This window comes from Rhinatrema bivittatum, chromosome 7 (genome assembly GCF_901001135.1).
Source record: "Rhinatrema bivittatum chromosome 7, aRhiBiv1.1, whole genome shotgun sequence".
Taxonomy (NCBI): Eukaryota; Metazoa; Chordata; class Amphibia; order Gymnophiona; family Rhinatrematidae; genus Rhinatrema; species Rhinatrema bivittatum.
The window spans coordinates 286,376,766-286,390,124 of NC_042621.1; the positions used below are offsets into that span (position 1 = coordinate 286,376,766).

The 13,359-nt window shown below is 47.2% G+C and overlaps 1 long non-coding RNA gene across 1 annotated transcript in view; it reads left to right on the forward strand.

Annotated features, from left to right (window-relative positions):
* Nucleotides 1-3,467: 3,467 nt before the first annotated feature.
* Nucleotides 3,468-13,359, forward strand: part of LOC115095965 — a 63,091-nt gene continuing 53,199 nt past the window's right edge. The window contains exon 1 of the long non-coding RNA XR_003857924.1: nt 3,468-3,714. This is a non-coding gene — a long non-coding RNA (uncharacterized LOC115095965). The remainder of the gene's footprint in view (nt 3,715-13,359) is intronic.

Below are 13,359 nucleotides of genomic sequence, written 5' to 3' on the forward strand. Positions count from 1 at the left end.
GCCATAACTCTCGGAAGCCCCAAACTCTGGAACACACTCCCAACAGAACTAAGAGCACAACCAAACTTAAAAACCTTCAAGAAAGAACTAAAAACCTGGTTATTCATCAAAGCAGATCTCTTGTTGCATCCATTAGTGTAATCACAGCGGCCATAAGAAACACATGCATGGGATTTCTGACCTTGGATGATCTGACATGTCAGGTTGTGGATATTAAATGGGTTTGCCTCACAAACTGTTGACAACTTACTTCAATCCCTTAATCTATTAATTAATGTCTTCCTTTGTGAGTGTTTCCAGGTCTTGATGCAGGAGTGTGTGCAGAAGTCTACCTGTCTTCACTACTGGAGGTGGAGAGCCAGTCAGCTCAGGACCTTTGGATGAGCAGTCGCCAGATGAAATTAGGGGCACCCCCATTGGCCCTGCTAGTAATCATGTGCGAAGCCTCCTTACTGGTCAGTGAGGATGCTGGGTCCGGCCCCTTCTTCGGAAGGTAATCCACAGTACGACTGTCACCTGAGGAGCCCATTACCTCAGCACGGAAGAGGTGCCAGAGAACGAAAGACTTGGCCCGGTGGTGCAGTTTGTGGTCATGGCACAAAGATTTTTTGCCATCTCCTGGACAAATGCCCTCCTCCCCCAGTGAGGTGGCATCTCGTTAGCAGGGATGGTCAGGACCTGCAAACCGAGGCAGCAGCTCAAGCCTTAATGGTTGTGCTGCTGACCAGGGCTGTACAAAGAGTTCAACCCAATTAACCTACGTTATATAGCCGCCTGCCATAACCTTAAATGAGTTCTGGCGTGAGGACTTATTTCAGTTAAGACATGCTCAGTTAAGTAAACTGTGGCTGGGGGAAGGGAGGGAAGGGCCAGCGGTGTGAGGCAACTATTCTATTCTATTCCGAACAGAGTATAAAATACTGACCCTAATACACAAACTAATACACGAAGAGCAAACTGACTGGTTAAAAACAAAGATAAGACTCCACACACCGCAACGAAACCTCCGCTAAACCAACAAAGGCCTCCTGAAAATTCCACCTGTACGACCTAAACAACTAACCTCAACCCACGATAGAGCCATAACTCTCGGAAACCCCAAACTCTGGAACACACTCCCAACAGAACTAAGAACACAACCAAACTTAAAAACCTTCAAGAAAGAACTAAAAACCTGGTTATTCATCAAAGCCTACCAAAACAACAAATGAAATCCCTCCTCAACCTTATGATCCAGTAAAACACTTGCAACCACTTGAAAATATATAACCAACATTGTTTACGCACACCTGGAATATGTACTATAATGCCTCTACATGCGCACTAACTCATTACACTACCACGCTTATGGACATTGATACCTACAACACGGAGATGTACCTTTAAGTCTTATATGCACTTATAATACCTATACGTGCTCACAAATCTTTTATGTATCTTGTAACATCTATTTGCATTAACTCTTAGATAGCAAATGAACTCTGTTTAGCTCTACCAGTCGAATCATGTAAACCATTGTGATGGCGAAACTGAACGATGGTATATAAAACTTGACAAATAAATAAATAAAATAAAATAAACTAGGTTTGATTAGGTCTCCTTGAGAAAGCATTTTTCATAATCTCATGACTTGGATCCATATGCTTAGGCAGGAATAGTACGCAGAGCTTCCGTTGTCTTCTGCAGGGGATGCAGTTTTGTTACACTAGTGTGGGTGTTCTGGCATGGACATCCCTCACGCAGAACCGTTCCGACCCGATGGCATGCACACGTATAAGGCCGAGTCCAGGCTTGATGATGCATTGGTTTAGACCATTGGCATCTGCTCATCTATGCGGGCAATATCTGCCTGTAGAAGGGACAGAGAATCTCTGTTTGCGGGCAGGTTAAGTGTAATTACGGCAAGGCCACAGCTTGGTGTTTGCCGGGGGAGGGGAGAGGTCTGGGCAAGCTCTGCGAGGTACCCGAGTCCTGTGGTGGGATACCTGAGCCCGGGGGGGCAGGGTTAAAGTTGAGCCGTGTCATCTGCAATAAGGCTCATGCTGGAACGGCTGGGACCATCTCATGCCTGGGCTGTAGGCTCTGCTGTGGCGTCGGACTAGTGACCCAAGATTCAGCTTATATTTGTAGCTATATGTTTACAGGGGCTCAGGTACATAGGTTAGACTCCCCTTGTCAAGGCTCATGAATAAAGCTGTTATTCCACTTGAATAACTGTCTGTGAGTGTTCATTGAATTGAGATTTCTTCAAATGCACGTGGGCCCAGATGTGCCTCAGGATACCATGGCTAACGTCAGGGGCCAAGCAACCTGCACAGATACCACAAGTTGCCATGGTTCCCGTGCCGCTCCAGTCCCATGCGGTTACCTGGGGACTGGCAAGCTGTGATGGGTGCAAGGGTGAGGAGAGGATCACTTCCATGCATCTTGCCGGGGACATGATTCTGTGGGATCAGTTGGGTGGGGAGCTGAGGTGACGGATAAGAGGGTGGGAAGAAGGTGGCTCAGCCCATTTTTCTTCTCCTCAGGACATGTGGGGTAAGTCGAGCTGTGCACCCACCCTTCTGTGATGCATTTATACGAGCCTATTAGTCACTACTTTTTTTTTAGTGAAACTAGGAATGTACTCCTTATGTTATGTTCAAATTCCTAGATTATTACACTTGTATTTTCAATGTCACAGTTGGGGGGCAGGGTTAAAGTTGAGCAGTGTCATCTGCAACCAGGCTCGTGCTAGAACAAATGGGGTCACCTCGTGCATGGGCTCTAGGCTCTGCTGTGGTGTCAGACCGGTGCCCCAAGATACAGCCGTGTCACAGGCCAGCAGGGCTGCCGGTCTTGCATGCACGGAGCGGGCTGTCTGGAAGGTCTGGATCTATTTCATTGGAATGGGAGACACGTGGTCCCAGGCGGGCTGCTGCTCTTGCTTGAATGTGGAAGACTGCTTGAAAGGCCTGGACTAACCAGATATAATATTGGTAGCTATATGTTAAGAGGGGTTCTCGTACATAGGTTAAACTCCCTTGTCAGGGTTCATGAATAAGTCTGCAGCTTTTATTATTCCACTCAAATAACTGCCTCTGAGTATTCATTGAACTGATTTTATTCTTCAAGTACATGCAGGCCGGGACATGCTATTGTTATTGCTGTTGCATACTGCTGGGCAGGTAGCAGTTTGACTTTTTGAATTGCATAGGTTGCTGCACTCATTTAAAAGAATTTAAAAAAATATTTATAATCAACAAGTAATGGTAAGGGAGTATTACCACAGCCCCAGGCAAAGTCATGAGTAAAACAATCCACAAAATGTGTGGCGGCCGTCATCAAATAAAGTAAATGTTTGACCATGGCTGTTTTATTCTTGCTAATAACGATAATGCTACATCGTTCCATATCAAAATTCCACAACCTGAAAAAGAGAGGATGAAAACAGATTTCCAACTGAAATGACTTCCGAGCCTCACATTTCTCTTCCTTCCTCGAAATCAGAAGAGAGCCCAGCCTTTCCCCACACGGGGTAGGGAAGAAAAAGAGAAAAGGGGACGCTGCAGCTTTAAGAGCACGCCCCGTCCTGCCCGCGTGAGGTTCCTGTTGGCTGCGGCCTGACACCGGCGCGAGGACGCACGGGGCACCCGGGAGCCGGCGGGCCAGCGACTCCGGCAGCAGCGGCGCGGGTTGGGCTGCAGTTCCGGGGGAGGCGGGGACGGCTCAGACGTGAGTGCTGTTCCCTCTTATTTCTTCTGCATCAGAGCAGCTCCTGGGAGTAATGTAGTATTAGCTATTGGCTTTAATATGCAAATTTTAAGTATTTTTTAGATTTTTTTTCATTGCTAATAATATGCATCTTTCTTGATTTGCCACACTGAGGAAACAATGGAATTAATTGTATGTATGTTATCTGGTCCATATGTGTGTATATATATATATATATATATATATATGTCACGTGCAGCTTTTATTTCTGTGCGTTACGGATAGCTCAGCATGTGGCATAGTTTGGCGTCTCACTTTAACATCAAACCCGGTTCAAAGGAACGGAGGTGCCCCCGCCACCGGTGCTTTGCAGCTCCCCGTGTGCTGAATCTGCACCTGCGGGCTGCCATGTGGCGATGCCCGGCTCCAGGAGCTGAATCTGAGGGCGGTGCGTGGAGTAGGCGGGACAGGAGCTCGCCTGACGGCTCCTTCACCAGGCTGCCGCAGTCACTGTGCTCACAGGCTGAGAGAATGAAACCCATTTATTTTTGGCACAGGTCCTTAATTACTTTTTAAACGAATTGTATTTAATCTTGGTAAACTCCCTCCTCCCTTTTTTTTTTTTGTTTCTATGCATATAAAATGTTTTGCTCAAGCGTGAACTTTTTTTTTTGCTTGCAATATATAAACTCTAACCAGAAGCTCATTTGCTGGTACCAGTATCCGATTTGCAAAGCCCTGACCTTGGCAGTGCATGGTGCAGGAGGCAGGGGCCTGGCACCAGCGGTGACAGCTGAGCAGCTGGGCTTCAGAATGGGGGATGGGAGGGTCTCTTTGATCGGAGAGGCCGAGCAGCACTGGGAGACACTGGAGCTGCAGTTATTCCAGGAGAAGTCAGAAAGGGGAGCCCCCCCCCCCCCCCCCAACTGAGCCGACTGAAATGCACATTCCCCCCTTAACCTTGTGCTTAATAAAGAACGAGGAGACGGGGTGCAGTTTGGCACTTGGAGGCCGAAAAAAATGGAAGAGAGTTAGGGCAGTAAATAAGTTAAGCAGCATCAGCCAAAATAAATAAGGATTTCTTTTATTTTTATTTTTTGCCATTGAGAAAGTGGGAGAAACTTTGCAGAGAGGGCCCCATCTCATTTTAGAAAGCCAGCTTAGCTCATCGGTCAGCAGACTCGAGACGTATGCCTGAGCACTGGGGGCTGGCTGCCTGGCTTATCTTGGAGGAGGAACTGTTACAACATTCACCTAGTGTTCTGGAGTACAAAATTAAAGAGGAGCCTTTCTGATCAGCTCTGAGCTCCCTGCACCCTAAACTGTGCCATGGGTTGGTGAGAATACCCAGTTTTCTGTGGGGCTGCAGTTTGCACACAGAGTGCAGGCAGGGGATGTTGAGCAGACGGAGAGGAGGGGAGGGGGTGAAGGCAGGGAGGAAAGGTGCTTAACCTCCTTCGGGAATGTGCCTGATATGCAGTTTACTGTAACCCTCGCTAAGTGGAAGCTGCTTTTGGAGCAGTGTAAATTGTGAGGCTAACGAGACACTGACGGAATAGTGTTTTGTTTTTTTTTGTTTTGGGTTTTTTTTTCCCACTTTATGAATCTGTAGTTTTTCTCCTGCTTTTTTTGGGCTTCCACTTTAGTCTCCACAACGGTGGGATTTCCCCTGCCCCGCCCACCTTATTGTATATCTCCTCACAACTTAATTTAGTGACAGCTCCGGGCCAGGGGCTGCTTCTGGGATCCTGCAATTTTAGGCCCTAGGGCTGGCCCTTTCGGCCACCTTTGGTGTCTCTGAAGCCATCTCTAACCCTGGCTGAGCCAGCATTTGGAGCAAGGAATCCAACCCAGGTCTACCCTCATGGCAGTAGCCTGCACTGCAGCTGGGCTGACCTGGAAAATGTGGTGGCTTTTCTGCTTGAAGCTGACTTTTATTTATTTATTTATTTAATTTTTTTTGTAAAATGCTTTACTGAAGTACAGGAGTGATCAACTCTGATCCTCAAGAGTCACAAACTGGTCTGGTTTTCAGGACTTCCACAAATATATATATATATATATATATATATATATATATATATATATATAAGAGATTTTCATGATCCATCTCCATTGTATAAGAACATAAGAAATTGCCATGCTGGGTCAGACCAAGGGTCCATCAAGCCCAGCATCCTGTTTCCAACAGAGGCCAAACCAGGCCACAAGACCCTGGCAATTACCCAAACACAAAGAAGATCCCATGCTACTGATGCAATTAATAGCAGTGGCTATTCCCTATGAAAATGTATTGGATGCATTTTCAGTATGAATATCCTGAAAATCTGGCCTATTTATGGATGTTGAGGACTAGAGTTGGCTGCCCCTGTATGTTGTACTAGCCTAGGGCATAGCAAAAAAAAAAAAAAATCTGTTAGCAGATGGCTCCAGCATTTTGACTTCGTATGGTTCAGACCTGCTGCACTATTATTCACAGCACTAGTTTTAATGCATATGTGTAGCACAGGAAAGCAGTACCGGAGTTTACGAGAGTAAAACTTACCAGAGTTTTACTGTGGGCTCGGTCTCTGTCCATTTTTTTAATGAGGGTGGCCACTTAACCTGGGTCAGTCCTGCTAAGCTCATTTCATCTCTTCCTATCATTTTAAATATTTCTATTCTGCAAAATTCACAAGTATCAGTGCGGATTGCAAAAGCAAACATAAAAATCCATGGCTTTGTGCTCCACAGTTTTCTAAGTAAAGCAAAACTAAGAGTTCACAGATGAAATAGTCAAAATCAAGACCGCCTCGTGCTGTCAGGATAGAGCTGGGGCAGGCAGCCACCCTATATTTAATTCAGCTGGGGAGGTTTTTTTTTTTCTGATCCTTCATACGATCAAAATGGCTTAACCATAAAACAGTGACAATCAAGGTAAAATGCAGACAAGGTCAGATGATACCTGGAATTAAATGAGAGGGCCAGAGTTCATAATGTGTGGTAGGAAATTGTATTAAGAGACCTTGCAGACAAGGCAGGTTGCACTTTTCTCTCTTATAAATACTGACAGTCCAGTCACAGATCAAGAAGCTGAGATGTGAAAAACCTATGCCGTTCACATGCCAGTAACTGGTACATTTGATAGCCGAGTATTGGAATGAGCTCTCGTAATGCCGGTTACAGAAATGCTCATATTTCTGAGCAGTGAATAGAAGATGGGGTAAAGGTTTAGTGGCTATGAGGTCAGGTGCGGAGGCTTGTTATTTACCAGTTTTTGCCGTTCATGACCGTAACTTCTGTGTATTGGTTTTTTTTTTTTGTGTGTTTTTGCTGCATTCCTAAGGTAGGCACAGCGGTGATATCTATACTAATAAACGAAGCTTGACCGACGTGCCGCAAATGCGCAGTAGAGACCAGCTCTACCGCGCATGTGCGGGCGAGCACGTCGGTCTGAGCCAGCGTCAGAAAAAAAGAAAAAACAATGGCGGCGTCCAGTGGCAGCGGCGGCGGCGTTGGGTAGCGGCGGCGGGTGGCAGCGGCATGGCGGCATCCAGCGGCGGCGGCGTCCGGTGGTGGCGGCGGTGGCATTGGGTGGCGGCGGCGGCGTCCGGTGGTAGCGGCGGCGGTGGGTGGCAGCGGCATGGCGGCGTCCAGCGGCGGCGGCGTTGGGTGGCGGTGGCGGCGGGTGGCAGCGGCGGCAGCGAGGGAGGAGAGAGAGAAGGAGGGACTGACAGAGAGAGGGAGGGACTGAGTGAGAGGGGAGGAGAGAGAGGGAGTGGGAACTGAGTGGAGAGGGGAGAGAGGGAGTGGGACTGAGTGAGTGGGAGGGAGGGAAAGTGGGAGGGAGGGAGAGGGACGGAGGGTGAGGGGGGGAGGGAGATAGAGAGGGAGTGGGACTGAGGGAGGGAGGGGAGTGGGACATAGAGGGAGAGGGGGGAGGGAGTGGGACAGAGGGAAGGAGTTGGGACCTGAGGGAGAGGGGGACTGAGGGAGAGGGAGGGTGAGTGGGACAAGAGTGCAGTGGGAGCATGAGTGAGAGGGAGGGAGGGGAATGGGAACAGAGTGATGAGGGGGAGGGAGTGGGACTGAGGGAGAGTGAGAGGGAAGGGAGTGAGTGGGACTGAGTGGAGGAGGGGACTGAGTGAGAGGAGAGGGAGGAGTGGGGTGGGATGTAGGGGGTGGAGGGGAGAGAGAATGAGGGTGGAGGTGAGAGACAGAGGGAGTGTAGCCCCTTTTAACGGCTGTGGGCAGCGAGGGAGGAGAGAGGAGAGGAGAGAGGAGGGACTGACAGAGATGAGTGAGGGACTGAGGGAGAGTGTGGGGAGGAGAGAGAGGGAGTGGGACTGAGGGAGAGTGGGAGTGAGTGGGAGGGAGGGAGTGGGACGGAAGGAGAGGGGGGGACTGAGTGAGGGGGAGGGAGATAGAGGGAGAGGGGGGAGGGAGTGGGACAGGGAAGGAGTGGGACTGAGGGAGAGGGGGAGGGAGTGGGACTGAGGGAGAGTGAGTGGGACTGAGAGAAGGAGGGAGGGAGGGAGTGGGACTGAGGGAGGGAGGGAGGGAGGGAGTGGGACTGAGGGAGAGAGAGAGGGGGGAGGGAGGGAGTGAGACTGAGTGGGAGGGAGGGACTGAGTGGGAGGAGAGGGAGGAGTGGGAGGAGTGGGTGAGAGGGAGGGAGGTAGGGGGTGGAGGGGAGAGAGAATGAGGGGGAGGTGAGAGACAGAGGGATGTAGCCCGTTTTAACGGGCTTAACGGCTTGTCCAGTTATAAGTAATAGTCCTCGCCGTGCTGGCCTCTAATGGCATGTAGTTGTTTGCCAGCATTTCAGAAATATGCCTTTTGCCTATTGCTTTTCATTGACTACAAACCATTGGGGCTATTGTTAGAAAACAGAGAGAGGTGTAGTAACAGGGTGGGTGATGGCAGGAAAAGACCAATTGGCCCTTGCCCGCTCTGCCAAGGATATATCCCAGCTGCCATATAGAGTGATCACCTGTAGGATATTGCTCTTTATCCAAGACACTCTTTTGTTGTCTTCCTCTATAGTGCTCTGCCCTCCCCGGGTAGCTGAGCACGCAAGATCCCTTTTTATTTTTTCAGCCCGCACTCTCCACCCTTCTCCTCCCAGGGCCAACCCTAAGTTCCCGCTGTAATCCATCTCGCCCAGCACAGCTGTTATCAGAACATCTGGCTTCCTGGGATTCCGGTGGCCCTTTCCGGATGGCATCCCTACGCTGCCAAGGCAAGGAGCGCGTAGCCTGCCAGCTACACCTGACTACTTGAGCGCCTGCATTTCTGCTGGGCTGTCTGGGTTTTACTCTACGCGTAGGCTTGCCAGACCACCCCCAGCTGCGAACAAATGTTATCATCTCAGCCTGTCATACAGACCTAGATTTGTCGGTGCACCCGTTGGAATGGAAGCAACTCTTAAAATACCATGGAATTTTTTGCTTTATCGTTGTACGTCTGTCTGTTACTATGCGCCATAGAGTTGTGTAATAATAATAAATACAGTTCATGCTAGAAACAGCGAGTGTTGTGTCTTCCCCACTACTTGAACATTTCAGCGGACATTAAATCTAGCTTTACCGGATCTGGCAGCTGATTGAACCCTGGGGAATATCGTAGTAATCCTGACCTATCCTATCTTCAGCATCTCCGCCATGCACTGCCCCGGTAAACGGTGGCCGAGGAGTCCCATCTTTTGTTTATCTGCGCGACCGCACTGCCTTGTAGTTTGTTTTTCCCTTTTCAGACTGTAGACTGAGTGTTCATGAAGTTCCAGCTTTTGCTCATTATGCAGCGATTAGCGGCGGAGCAAGGATTCAGATCAGGAAGCAGGGAGGTGGGCTTTGGTAAAACCTGCATACGTTGCACATGGGGAACGTCGCCGCTTACTGTGTTTTTCAGCAGCGGCGGGCCCTGTCCAGGATGGCTGTCCTTTTTTTTTTTTTTTTTACTTATGCGCACTTTGTTTATCGCTTTTTCCACAGCTCAGGGCAATTTTTCAACATTTTAAATAATTGCCACGGTCCAGCCACGTCATCACGGCGCAGTAAATACAATTAAAATCCAAAATCCCATCCACCCAAATACCATAATAGAATCCAAGTATAAAAATAATCCCTGATCCATATCATTCAAACTTGCATAACGTTCCTACTTCTCAGCCTCCACTAAATATAAACGGTATACAGTATAGCATTTCGTCCACTCCTACTACATGGCCATACCTCAGCCAGCATATGCTTTCACAAAAAAACCACGTCTTTGCATCATCTACGACCGTCCTGAAGTATCCGAGGTAAAGAATTAACACAGATGGCTTTTTGTGTGTGTGTGTGTGTGTGTGTGATTGCTGTGGAATGAGATGGGGAGAGATTGCAGTTGCTGATCTAAGCTTTTCTTTCACTTTTGTCATCTTGAACTGCTGAAACTGATGTTATAAAAAAAATCCCACTTCAGAACAGTAGCTCTTCCTCCTGTTGCTGGTGAGAGACATTAAGAAGACCTGACTGAGGGAGTAATTAGACTCCTTAAGGACCCCTCCGTAAGGACAGTTGTAATGGACTGTGGAATGGCTATTGCTAATAACTACAGCGCAATCCATCTTTTAAGTGTCTCGCACAGCTGCACTACACAGGAATACAAATATTGTTACAGGGCCAGGCATGCAATAAATCCGAGTCCACTGTAATGATCGTATTGCTGATGGGGAGGGGGTGGTGAACCAAACTGAAGGCTGCGCTGAGTGACACAAAAATATAGTAACATAGTCATGATGGCAAAAAAAAAGTCCAAATGGTCCATCCAGCAAGTTTCTTATGGTAGTGACTGCCGCTCCGGGCAGGTTACCCCCATACCTTATGTTAAGGATTGTAATATTTACAATCAAAACCAAGCAACTGTTAACCCATAACAAATGACTGCTAGCAGCACTCCTGATAATTCAGACAATGCTGCTTGAACATGATTTGCTTTTAGACTTGGCTTGGGAGCAGCCCTGTGCTTTATCCCTAATGTCAGTGTATCAGTACCTTATACTGTAAAAGTCGGGGGCCCAGCATTGGCTGTTGTCAGAATCCAATACCCCCTCCCCTGCTGTTAAAAAGGAGAGCGATGTTGCAGTTGTGTCAGAAGCATCAAGGCTAATTGATTAAGGTTCGTAATCCCCCATGCCTTCTGTTAAGGGTACTAGCTGCCATTCTTCATTACCAGCCTTTAGAGATTCACAGTGTTATCCCACTAAAGGCTTTTGAATTTGTTTACTGTTTACATCCTCGCCACCTCTTCTGGAAGGGCACTCCAGGCATCCACCACCCTCTTCCTTATGTTGGTTCTGAGTCTTCCTTCCCCCCCCCCCCCCCTTGGAGTTTCATTTCGTGACCCCCTAGTTCTACTGTTTCCTATCCAACAGAAAAGGTTCGAATCTTGTGCATCATTAAAACCTTTTCAGGTATCTGCAGGTCTGCACCTCCTCTCCTCCAGGGTATGCGTATTCAGATCCTTCAGCCTCTCCTCTTAAGACTTCCTTCTCTGGCCCGCCTCCATCCTGTCTCTGGCCCTTTTGAGTTACTGTCTCCAGAACTGAACACAGTATCCAAGGTGAGGCCTCACCAAGGACCTGAACAAGGGCATCACTACCTCCTTTTTTTTTTCTTACTGGTTTTTCCTCTGTGCATCTCAGCGTTCTTCTGGCTTTAACTATCGCCTTGTTGCATTGCTTTGCCACCTTCAGATCGACAGACACCATCACCAGCCTGTGTACATTAATCTTCCCCGCCCCCCCATCACATAAAGCTCTTTTGGATTGACGCACTTCTTAGCATGAATCTCAGCTGCCAAATCCTCAACCATTCTTCAAGCTTTCTTAAATCTCTTTTCATTCTCTCTGCTCCTTCAGTCGTGTGCACTCTGTTTCAGATCTTAGTATCATCCGCAAAAAGACAAACTTCTATCCCTTCTGCAATGTTGCTCACAAAGATATTGAACAGAACTGGTCCCAAAACCGATCCCTGTGGCACTCCACTGAACACCGTTCTTTTTACCATTACGCGCTGTCTCCTGTTGATCAACCAGATTACAATCCATGCCACTACCTTGTTGCCCACTCCCAAGCTTTTCATTTTGTTCTCGAGTCCCCTATGCAGGACCATATCAAAAACTTTGCTGGAATCCAAGTAAATCACATTGAGCGCTCTTCCTCAATCCAGTTCTCTAGTAGCCCAATCAAAAAAAAATTAAGCAGATTTGTCTGACAGGACCTTTCCTTGGCAAATCCGTGCTGCCTTGGGTTGAGCAACCCACCGGATTGCAGATAGTTCACTGTCCTTTCCTCCAGCAGAGTCTCCATTAAGTTTCCTACCACCGAGGTGAGGCTAACCGACCAGCCTGTAGTTTTCAGCTTTCTCTTGTGAAGCGGGACCACCACCGCTCTTCTCCAATCTTGCGGCACCACTCCCGTTTCCAGGAATCTACTGAACAGGTCTTTCAGCAGACCCGCCAGCACATCTCAGTCATATGCAACTTTTGGCAAGGCAAAAAGCAGACCGCTTAATACAGTTTGCATGCGTTGGTATTGTGAATAATCATTGGCATTTTGAATATTGCTGGTTTTCTTTTGCACTGTATAATTAAAAAAAAAAATAAGAAGGAATAAAAGCAATTGTAACAGAAAATCAAAATAAATAGGAAGCAAGCCTGAGCTGGCGTATTTTAGGATGTGTGCTTTGGAATCAAAGATGAAAACTGATTGGATTGGCAGAGGGGGGACCATGAAGCCTGCATTGAAGCAGGATATTCAGAGAGTTGCATGCATGAAATGAGCACGATTGGGTGAGGTTTGAGATTCCCAGACTAGTAGAGTCAAAGCTGGCACTGCAGTTAAGGAACGAATTGACCCCCTGAGAACATTCTGGGCTGCAGTCCAAGGGATAAGAGGTTCCTTCCCTGGATAAAGCAGCCTGTCGGTTGTGTTAGTCCACTTAGATACATGGAGGTAGAAGTCAACAAACAAGTCACAGATGACTCCTTTTTTTTTTTTTTTAATTTCTTTTACTGGAATAACTATACATTCCTGGCTAACATTTGAGAGCTATTATTCCTCTGTCAGGTTAGTGTAAAATCACAAATGTATTAAGTTTTCAGTAAAATTACAATTTTTTTTTTCTTGTTAGAGTGTTTACTCCAATTTGTCATGAACTAACTTTCCAAAAGCTAAAATTCCTTAACTGAAGTTTTTGGTTTGACTTTCGATGACCAGTTTTTGGCATAAAGGATAAGAAGACATGCCGAAAGAGGTGGATATGATGATGAATTCTTAAAAAAAATAAAATAAAAAAATTAGAAGGCTAGTCAGTGATTTAGCCACTGCATTATTATTTGTTTTTAAATTTAAGCATAAAATTGTGCATTTAGAGTGCAGAAATCCAAAGGCCAAATATCATTTTGGAGAGGAAAAGCTAGTAGTCGTTGTCATCTCTGGTTATCTCCATATAGGCAGAGAGGGTGACAAAGCAGTTGGGATCATTACTACTATACATAGATTTTTAGAAAAAGCGAAGTCATGTCACCTCTTTGCAGGTACCATCTTCAGCCCTGGAGACCATATCTGCAAAAAGACATTTGGCAAGGTTGAAGTGGATCCAAAGGAAGTATGGCCTATACTGTAGGTTATGCAGGTTTCGT